General features: G+C 36.4%; 1 pseudogene; it reads left to right on the plus strand.

Moving 5' to 3' along the window:
- Positions 1 to 8,457: 8,457 nt before the first annotated feature.
- Positions 8,458 to 10,273, plus strand: LOC145157419 (putative F-box protein PP2-B8; annotated as a pseudogene).

Consider the following 10,273-nt stretch of genomic DNA (forward strand, 5'->3'; position numbering starts at 1 on the left):
GCATTGCGAAACCTCTTACGACACTGACCCAGAAGGGCGTGGCCTTTGACTGGGAAGAGAAGCAGGAGAGAGCGTTCCAAACGCTCAAGCGAGCCTTGTGCACCGCAGCAATACTATCCCTCCCCAAAGGGATAGAAGACTTCGTTGTCTATTGCGATGCGTCAAATCAAGGACTCGGATGTGTTCTGATGCAGCGAGGTAAGGTCATCGCCTATGCCTTGAGATAGCTGAAGACATATGAGGTCAACTACACCACACACGATCTTGAACTAGGAGCAGTTGTGTTTGCTCTGAAGATCTGGAGACACTACCTGTACGGCACAAAGAGCACAATCTTTACAGACCACAAAAGCCTACAACATATATTCGACCAGAAGGAGCTCAATAAGAGACAACGACGGTGGGTCGAGCTACTCAGTGATTACGAATGCAAAATTCGTTATCATCCGGGTAAAGCCAACGTAGTAGCTGACGCCCTAAGTAGGAAAGAATATTCTGGTCGTAGAGTCAAATCATTGACTATGACTATCCATTCGCACTTGTCCACACAAATTAAGGAGGCTCAGCTCGACGCTTTGAAACCTGAAAATGTGGCGGGTGAATCTCTAAGAGGGATGGATAAGAACTTGGAGGTTAAGGGTGGCGGAGCTTATTATTTCATGGATCGGATCTGGACCCCGAAAGTCGGTGGGTTCAGAGACTTAGTCATGAACGAGGCGCACAACACTCGTTATTCCGTCCACCCAGGTTCAGATAAGATGTATCTAGATCTTAAAAAGCTATACTGGTGGCCTAACATGAAAGCAGAGATTGCTACCTTCGTAAGTAAATGCCTTACTTGCGCAAAGGTCAAGGTCGAATACCAGAAACCCTCAGGTCTACTACAACAGCCAGAGATACCGGAATGGAAGTGGGAGCGGATCACTATGGACTTCATAACCAAGTTGCCCAAGACAACGGGTGGATTTGATACCATATGGGTCATCGTCGACAGATTGACCAAGTCCGCACACTTCCTGCCTATCAAGGAAACAGACAAGATGGAGAAGCTTACAAGAACTTACATTAGGGAGATTGTATGACTGCACGGTGTTCCCATATCCATTATCTCAGACAGAGATAGCAGATTCACTTCGAGGTTTTGGCAGTCGTTACAAAGTTCCCTAGGAACTAGGCTGGACATGAGTACAGCCTACCATCCACAGACAGACAGGCAAAGTGAGAGGACGATCCAAACCTTGGAAGATATGTTGCGAGCCTGTGTGATTGACTTTAGGAAAGCATGGGATACTCATCTACCCCTTGTCGAATTTTCCTACAACAACAGTTATCACACAAGCATAAAGGCTGCTCTATTCGAGGCCCTCTATGGCCGAAGTGCAGATCCCCTCTGTGCTGGGCTGAGGTGGGTGATACCCAGTTAGCTAAAGGACGAATTCCTGAAAGCACTCTCACAGGTCCGGAGATCATTCGGGAAACGACAGAGAAGATCGTTCAAATTCGTGAACGATTGAAAGCCTCTAGAGACCGACAGAAAAGCTACGCTGATAAACGAAGGAAACCGTTGGAATTCCAGGTGGGCGACCGTGTTCTATTGAAGGTCTCACCCTGGAAGGGCTTGATATGCTTCGGAAAGCGTGGAAAGCTAAATCCAAGGTACATAGGGCCTTTCGAGATTCTCGCAAGAATCGGCCCTATAGCTTACAAACTTAACTTACCGCGCGAACTCAGTAACGTACATTCTACTTTCCACGTCTCGAACTTGAAAAAGTGTCTGTCCGACGAGACTCTTGTAATCCCACTCGACGAGATCGAGATCAACGAGAGCCTCAACTTCGTGGAAGAACCAGTAGAGATCATGGACCGGGAGGTCAAGCAAACGAAACAAAGTCGTATCCCGATAGTGAAGGTTCGCTGGAACGCCAAGCGATGACCTAAATTCACATGGGAGTGAGAGGATCAGATGAAACTGAAATATCCTCATCTTTTTACTTAGTTATTTGTAACTACTTATTTGCTTAAACTCTAATTTCGGGACAAAATTCCTTCTAACGGGGGGATGATGTGACAACCCAAAATTTCTAATCTATACAACCATTCACTTCAATAGGAGTCAGAACTGTTTCTGCTAATTTTCAAGCTTTTTGGAATAAGTTTGAGTATTTTAAGATTAGTACTTCAGGAGATACCAGGAGAGAGGATGCCCTAGGGTTTATTGTGCAACAATATTATTCCAAAACTCCAAGAGTTTGGATTTTACAGCCTAAACAAAGGTGTTTACGGCCGTAAACCCTAAAAGGGGGTATAAATATGACACTTAGTCATATTTTACCATTTTTCACATTTTCAAGATCCAAATCTCAATTCTCTCTCAAGTATCATCCAACATTTCTTCAAGATCTTCAACTTGTAAGTTTTTCTAGCCCTAAAAAGTTGATATCTTACTTAATCTAGTGATCTAACATGATTCCATCCGTGAAATCATTCCAAAAGTGTAGATCTTCAAGTTTCACCAAGAACACCAAGAACACACACTAGTGTTCTTGGACTTTTAGCACCTTTTCAAGCTTCTACCTAGTAAGTACTTCTATCTTAGAGTATTATAGAGCTTGTTACACTTCTAAACATCAAGAAAACACCCAAGAAACCAAGGATCAAAGGTGTTTACGGTCCAAGATGTTCTTGGACCGTAAACCCCAAAAAGGGTGCCAAAGTGTGCCCTAGTCCCTTCTAAGCCTTGGAAACTAGCCTAGATCCCTTCCTTGATGTGCTTAGTACTTGAAAACATCAAAAGACCATAAACCATTTTGGTTTACGGCCGTAAACCCAAAGGGAAATGGTCCAAGGACCGTAAACTCCTAAAAGGAGTGAAATGGTGCCCTAATCTCTTCCTAAGGCTTAAACATGAAGTAGGAATGCTTCTTGTGATCTTTAAGGCTTAAAAACACAAAATGGTCAAAGAAACATGAGTTTACGGCCGTAAACTCATGGGTTTACGACCGTAAACTCAATGAGTTATGGTCACAAAACCGTAAACTCCAATAAAGGGTCCCCTTGAACCCTAAACTCAATAGCAATGTCCTACAACACTTAGATGCAATCCTTAGAACTTATAGCACTTATATAAGGTGTTTTTCATGTCTTAGGATGTCTTAACTTTGTTAATTAGTTGTTTAAAGACTAATTGGATACATATATGTGTTATTATATGTTAACTAGGATCATTGTGTGTGTACAAGTCTTCACTTGACACCTAGCAATCCTATATCATCAGTTCATCCAAACCACTCACTACAGGTGAGTTCATACCTCTTAATTAACCTTTTAAATGTTTTTAAATGCTTTTATGGGGGGGAATACAAGTTGAACTATTATACTTATTATATCAATCACATGTGATTAATAACTACCAAACAAGTGGATTTCTTACTTTTCAAACTGTGTTATCAAACTGTTTTACTTCAAACTGTTTTACAAACTCTTTTACATATCAAATACTTTTATTAAACTCTTTTAACTTATATTATGTGTATCTATATGGATATAATTATATAAGTAGGATTGAAAGGACTTAGGACTGATAGCTCACCTTACTTCCTGTTCCTTGTTTGGTTGTGGACTTAGGGTATTCGGGTTATTTGTCCGAAGGTCGTTTGAATCCTAGTTATATATCATGTATATGTGTATAGATATAAAAGGTTACTTCTTTCATTCAGTTCAATGCCTTTGGGTAGCAAATGTATACAAACATGTTCATATACACAAACAACATTACTAGTAAACTATAATAGGTATAGTTTAGGAAGATACTATTACTAGAACAATGAAACATACAATGAGTCACTTCATTCATGAGTAATACATAGTGATAAGAAATAAACATAATACATAGTGATGAGAAACAAACATAATACATAGTGATGAGAAACAAACATAATATATAGTGATGAGAAACAAACATAATACATAGTGATGAGAAACAAACATAATACATAGTGATGAGAAACAAACATAATACATAGTGATGAGAAACAAACATAATACACAGTGATGAGAAACAAAACATACAGGCTAGACAGAGAAAGAACACACAATACAACTAGCACATACATATACATATACATATACATTACTTACAGTTATGTGAGCCACTTAACGGGAGCATGGCACTACCTGTCATGACCCGTTTTGTATCCAGAATCTCCTTAAATGGAGAGCGTATGAGTTTGTGTATAGATCTATACTGGATTGACTATCCTACACCTTGCTGCTCGCTACAGTGGGACTTGCAAGTCTACGGGTGCCAAACGTCATTTCTTATGACGTCTTACATCGTCGTTTTTCTATAGAGTCGGTAGCAGGATACAAGCCGGTCACATGGTACTTTAAATAACAAATTGGTTTAAAGTAATTAGTACAGCAGTAGTTACTTAATACAACACTACAGTACTATTTCATTTTCCCTTTACATTTACTTTGTGATATTCACACAATAAACAATAATGAAGAAAACTATATTTTTGGTTAATGATAGTCAGATTTGGGAAAATACACACTCTTACCAGAGACACACACACAGATACTAGATGCCTTGGTAGAAGGCTACTTTTAGTAGGAAACATAGGGTTTTCTAGGAGAGTTCAAACAATTACAAACTTTTACAAAACTTATACATTACAAGACTTACAAACACTTTCATAACAAATACAGACACTAATATACTTATGATCTCACCAGCTTTAAAGCTGATAAACTCTTTCAAAATAACTTGTATTCTCAGGTCGCCAGTAGACAGGTACCGGAGCTAGGTTTTTGAGAAGATGGAGCTCGTTCAAGACTCATCTTTTATTTTGATGTATATTTTTGGTGTCTATAAAACTTGACAGAACACACTTGTATGAAATTATATTATTAATGCAATGGATGATGTTGTTGCTTGTTTACTACTTTGCATTGTTGTGATACTGAACATGACGTCCTCCACCCCCGAACGTTTCCGCCGTTCCGGTTTTAGGGTGTGACACGCAACGCATCACATAACAAATATCCATAAAAATATCTCTTTTTGGGACATCGACACATGATGCTGCTAACTGAATGAGATCACCCACATTTTGAAATGAGGTTCCGCCAATACCACACCAGGTAAAGATATGTTCATCAATCTTGACAACAAACGGACATGTCTCACGGATGTGATCAGCACATTCCTTATTTCCAATTCAAGAACTACATAAGGATGAGTCTACATTGATTCCTTGTTGTTGCAATACATTTACATATGGGATACGCCCAAGACTAGCTCTCCATATGAAACAAGTAACTTTTATTGGGATCTTTTGATTCCTTACAACCATGCATTGCATTAAATTCTTTACGTGTATGTTGGCAATTCTCCTCTTTAACAAGGCAACTATTAATCTTCCTTTTGCATCTAACGGGAAAGTCCATGTGTCTACCCTAGGTCGAGTTATGATGTGTGCTTTAGCTCTATTTAGCCGGTCCAAATCTAAGCATAACACGAGATCAACAAGACTAGATTTCTATTGCCAAGAGGATCCACCGACTATAGTTCTCTCAACCACTTTGCAACTTTTATTCTTATCTAATGCATATAATAATGGGAATATTGTCTTTAAGGTATCCGTTCCGAGTCACACATCATTCTATAATTGTGTTTTGTCCCCTGAGTTTATATTTTTCCTACATACACTATGAAAACTCAATCCAAAAGAGTTAATATCTTTTTTGGTGCTAGTAATATTCTTCCATACTCCTGTTATACTCTTTTTTGATAGATAGCCAGCCGTCATGAAAAGCAGTTGAGTTCATCTCCTAAACTGATTCCGGTTTTTTGTGAAGATCCACCAAGCAAAGTGACCAGAACCTTGAGGATGGAGCTCGGTGATTCCTTCCTTGGGTGATTTGCCAACATACTGAATGAAATCATCCTAAAAGATAGTTCCATAATCAACATCATCTTCGGTGAAGATGCTCCAAACAATATCCATTAGTTGTTTCGGCATGTTTTATGTTCCACCATTTCTTCCTGATAAGCATTGAATCACATAGTGACATACGCACTGCCACACAGTTGGATGTTTCCACTTTTTGAATTCAGCAATTGCTTTGAGTTTTGCTTGATAACCTATCTTGTAAAGAGCTTTGAAGATGTTAGAATTGCTAGGATTTTTGAAAGTGGTTGAAGGAGGAATTCTGAGGTTGATGGCTTCAAGAAATTCAGGTTTCCTGAGGATCGCTATTGATTCATCTACGAGTTTGAGATGAACTTCATCGAGTTTATCCAAAGGTCTAAATGTAGAAAAAGCACAGTTAAAGTCCACAGATTGGGGAAGAACTTCAATGAAAGCATCAAAATGTCCAAACAATGGGTGTTTCGGCAAGAATCGAATCGTCAGCTTGATTGTCGCATCATAAAGTTCATGATCTTTGAAGATTGCTTGATAGTTGCTTGCTGTAATCGTGGGACTTGTGTTCTTGGCAGGTGAGGTTGAACCGGTTGGTTTTGATTGTTTCTTTGAGACTCCAGATTTTACCATGGTTGATTCGAAATACTTAGTTGAATCGTAACAATGTTTGCATTCAAACACAAGTTAGTAATTGATGAACAACATAAGTAAAAGATTATGAAGATAATGAAGTCTTGTATTCAATAAAGAGTAATACAGTGAAAGTCTGAGAAGTGGTGCTTAGATCGATCAACATGGTCATCTATATATAGCAGAACGAGTTACATGATAAATAATAAAATACTCCAAAGTAAGGTGGTCATGTTTGCCACACTTGAACTGACATATCTCATCTAATACATAATGTCAAAAAGGTGAACATTACTTTTCTAACATTTCGACGTACATAAGACAAAAAGAATCTACTCTTCGTGTCAACCCCCTTCACTCCGGCAAATCAAGTCTTCAGTGTGATCATCTAAGTCTTCGCAATTGATCTTCAACAAAACCTTCTACCGCAGCAAACAAAACATGTTTTCGGTACTTCAATACATTTCTTAGCTGCCGAGGGCCACTTCATGTTTCAACACGTTTGGTTTTCATTTATAGTTTTTTTTTTCAAACGGGTAGTCACTTCAAAGGTTGAATGTTCTCGGATTCAAACCTTAGGTTGGATGGTGTTTTCCCCATAATCCCTCAATTTTATTCTGCCACTTGTGACGATATTATTTTCGTACACTCTTCCTTCATTCCGTTTAACATAAGAAATGATCACCTTTTATTTTCTTTTATTTTTTCCCTTTTTTTAAATAACAATATTATAATATAATTTAAGAAATAAGTGCAGTTAATAAAAAAATATCTTAATAAATATGAAATTAATGAAATTAATAAAAATGGGAATATTTCACTACATCAAAATAAAAGGTACAAAATTCAATAAAAATCAAACTAAAACATAAGAATAATTAAAATACCATATCACATCAAAGCACCGTCCGAACCGTCACCGGAGTTGTCGCCCAAATCCTTGTTGTAAGTAAGAATTAATAATTAAGAAACTAGTAAGTTGTATTGGAATTTAGGCTAAAGGGAGTGGAGGTGTTAAGGGAGATGTCAAAGGAAATGCTAAAGATATTATACCACTCCCTGCCTTATGCTAAAGAAGGTGCTAAGAAAGGGGTGATATGTGTGTGGCGAGAAGAGAAAGGAGAGAGAAAGTATAAATGTGTATTGTGATTGGCTAATTTGTATTTATTTATACATTTGAATTTTTTTTCTTCAAAATTAAACCTATTAAATTGTCACATTTCCACTCCCTACCTTTTTTATGCAAAACATGCTAAGTCTATGTGTCATAAAAAAATAAAAAATTCTATGTGTCAACATGCCAAAAGTGTTACCACTCTTTTTAGCCTTTGAAATCAGTTTGGTTTATTGGAAAACAACTTATTTCTTTTTGTTGTGAAGTATAGTAATTTGGCTGTAATTGCATTTGTAATGTATATTATTGAATATGGATTGGGATATTTTCTGAATATAAAATGTATGCATACGAGTGAAACTTTAAATTATATTGGAATAATTTTAGAACAATTAAAGCTTATTTCAGAAATAAAATTCATAAAAAGCTACAATGAAAATGGTAAATAGCGTTTACAGTAAAAAATTTCGAAATATTTCTGGAATTAAGAAACACCTGTCAAGAATGAGACCGGTGCCACGAAGGAAATATGTAAAGTTAAAAAAAGAAGAAAAAGAGGTCCATTAAGAAAATTGTATTTGTCATTGACTTGATTATTAGTTAAAAAAATCTAATTTTAAAATGGAAAGTCATGTACCCATCTCAAATCATATTCTTTAATTAATTTTTATTTCCATAATATTTAATGACACAAGTTAAATGTGGATCCGAGGTGGTTGTCACATCATTTCTCATTAAAGCATTTAACTTTGTTTTCCCACAAAAAAATAAATTCACCGAACAATGGAAAGTCCGCCCTACAAGCCACATGTACGTATGAGATTAACGGTTTAAACTTCAAATATAACATAAAACATGTACCAAAAAGATATAATGAAATTTCGAACCCAATTTTTAAAGAATATACATAATTACATACCACTCGTATACTTTTTCCATCTTCGTATACTAATAAAATAATACTCTTTCCGTCCCAAAATTATAGTTCATCTTTTCTTTTTGGTTTAACCCAAAATAATAGCCTACTTCTAAAAATAAATAACATTTTTACCAAAATATTCATCATTATTAATTAACCAACTAAACATTTTATGGAACATTAAATGCAAAGTAATGACAAAACTGTCATTTTATTGTATAAAATTAGTGGTAATTAATACTTCCATAATCTGTGTGTTTTTTGTTTGTGGACAATAATTTTGGGACGGGAGACGTAATTATTAGTGTCACTTGTAATTTTTTTATAATTTATATTTTCTTTTCAAATATTCTATAAAAATGACATTTGTTATTTTCTCATCATTTTTTATTTTGAAAAAGTATTGATATTGATAATAAGTTGGACAATTATTTATTTGATTTTTGATTTTTAGGAGAAAGTTAAATTCATTTTGAATAAGTTTCAATTATGATTGCCGATAATTAGTTGTATTTCTATATTGAAAATCCTACAAAATCATATTTAATTAATAATTCATTGAAAAATAATTGATTAATAATTATGATTTTATTATAAAATTTTAATTATTTTTATAACCATGGTTTACAGACTATAATCAAGTTTAATTTATAAATTAATAAATTTTCGGATGAACCACATTTTAAACACGCCATCCATTGACGTTATGTGTCTAAGTATGAACATATATCCCCACCCACATTAAAAAGACTAATATCTAACATTTGTTCAAAAGTTGAAAGTAGCTACGAAGGAGGATTTCTTCAAGTTTTTGCCGGAAGGATTCGTAGCTGAAGCATTGGCACTCACCAGCGCTCGAGATGTTTCCCGGTTGTCCTCCGTCAATTCCGTTTTCCGTTTCGCGATACAGTGGGACAGCGTTTGGGAGAGTTTCACACAGCTGGAAATGGCGGACGGTGGTTCAGTCGCATCAAAGAATGAGATTTATATGCGTCTCTGTGATCATCCAGTCGTCATAGACGAAGGAAACAAAGTAAACTTCTGAATAACTTTCCTATTTCATTTCATTTGACTCCGGTTAATGTCATATTCTTCTACCAATCTTCATAAACACGAAAAATGATCAAAACAAATTGATTTTTAGATCTCGAAATGCGAAACAAGTTTTGAATTGTATCGATCTGATTCTCTTAATCTAATTTCAACAGAGTTTTTGGTTGGATAAAAGTAGCGGGAAGAAATGTTACATGTTAGCTGCGAGACAGTTATCAATCGCTTTTTCTGATTCCCCAAATTGTTGGATATGGACGCCAACAACAGAATCAAGGTAATATTAGGCTACTCGCTCATAGTTATCAACACCTCAAAAATACTTCCTCTCTTTTAACTCCTCGAATCTCGAATTACAGATTCACATAGGTAGCAGATCTTATCAGTGTGAGTTTGCTTGGAATCATCGGAAAAATCAATACTTCAATCTTCTCCCCTGATACAACCTACGTTGCTATTCTTGTGTGCAAAACAACACTGAAAGCTTATGGGTTTGAGTACAAACCGGTGGAGGTCTGTATTGGTTTTCACGGCGACCGAAGTCAAACCCTTTGCCGTCTTCGGCAACTTGGTGATGAAATCCATCGAAATTTGCCCTCGTTTCTACATGGGAACCTCCAGAGGCTGTAG

Source organism: Lactuca virosa, chromosome 2 (genome assembly GCF_052849685.1).
Source record: "Lactuca virosa cultivar CGN04683 chromosome 2, Lactuca_virosa_CGN04683_v6, whole genome shotgun sequence".
Classification (NCBI taxonomy): Eukaryota; Viridiplantae; Streptophyta; class Magnoliopsida; order Asterales; family Asteraceae; genus Lactuca; species Lactuca virosa.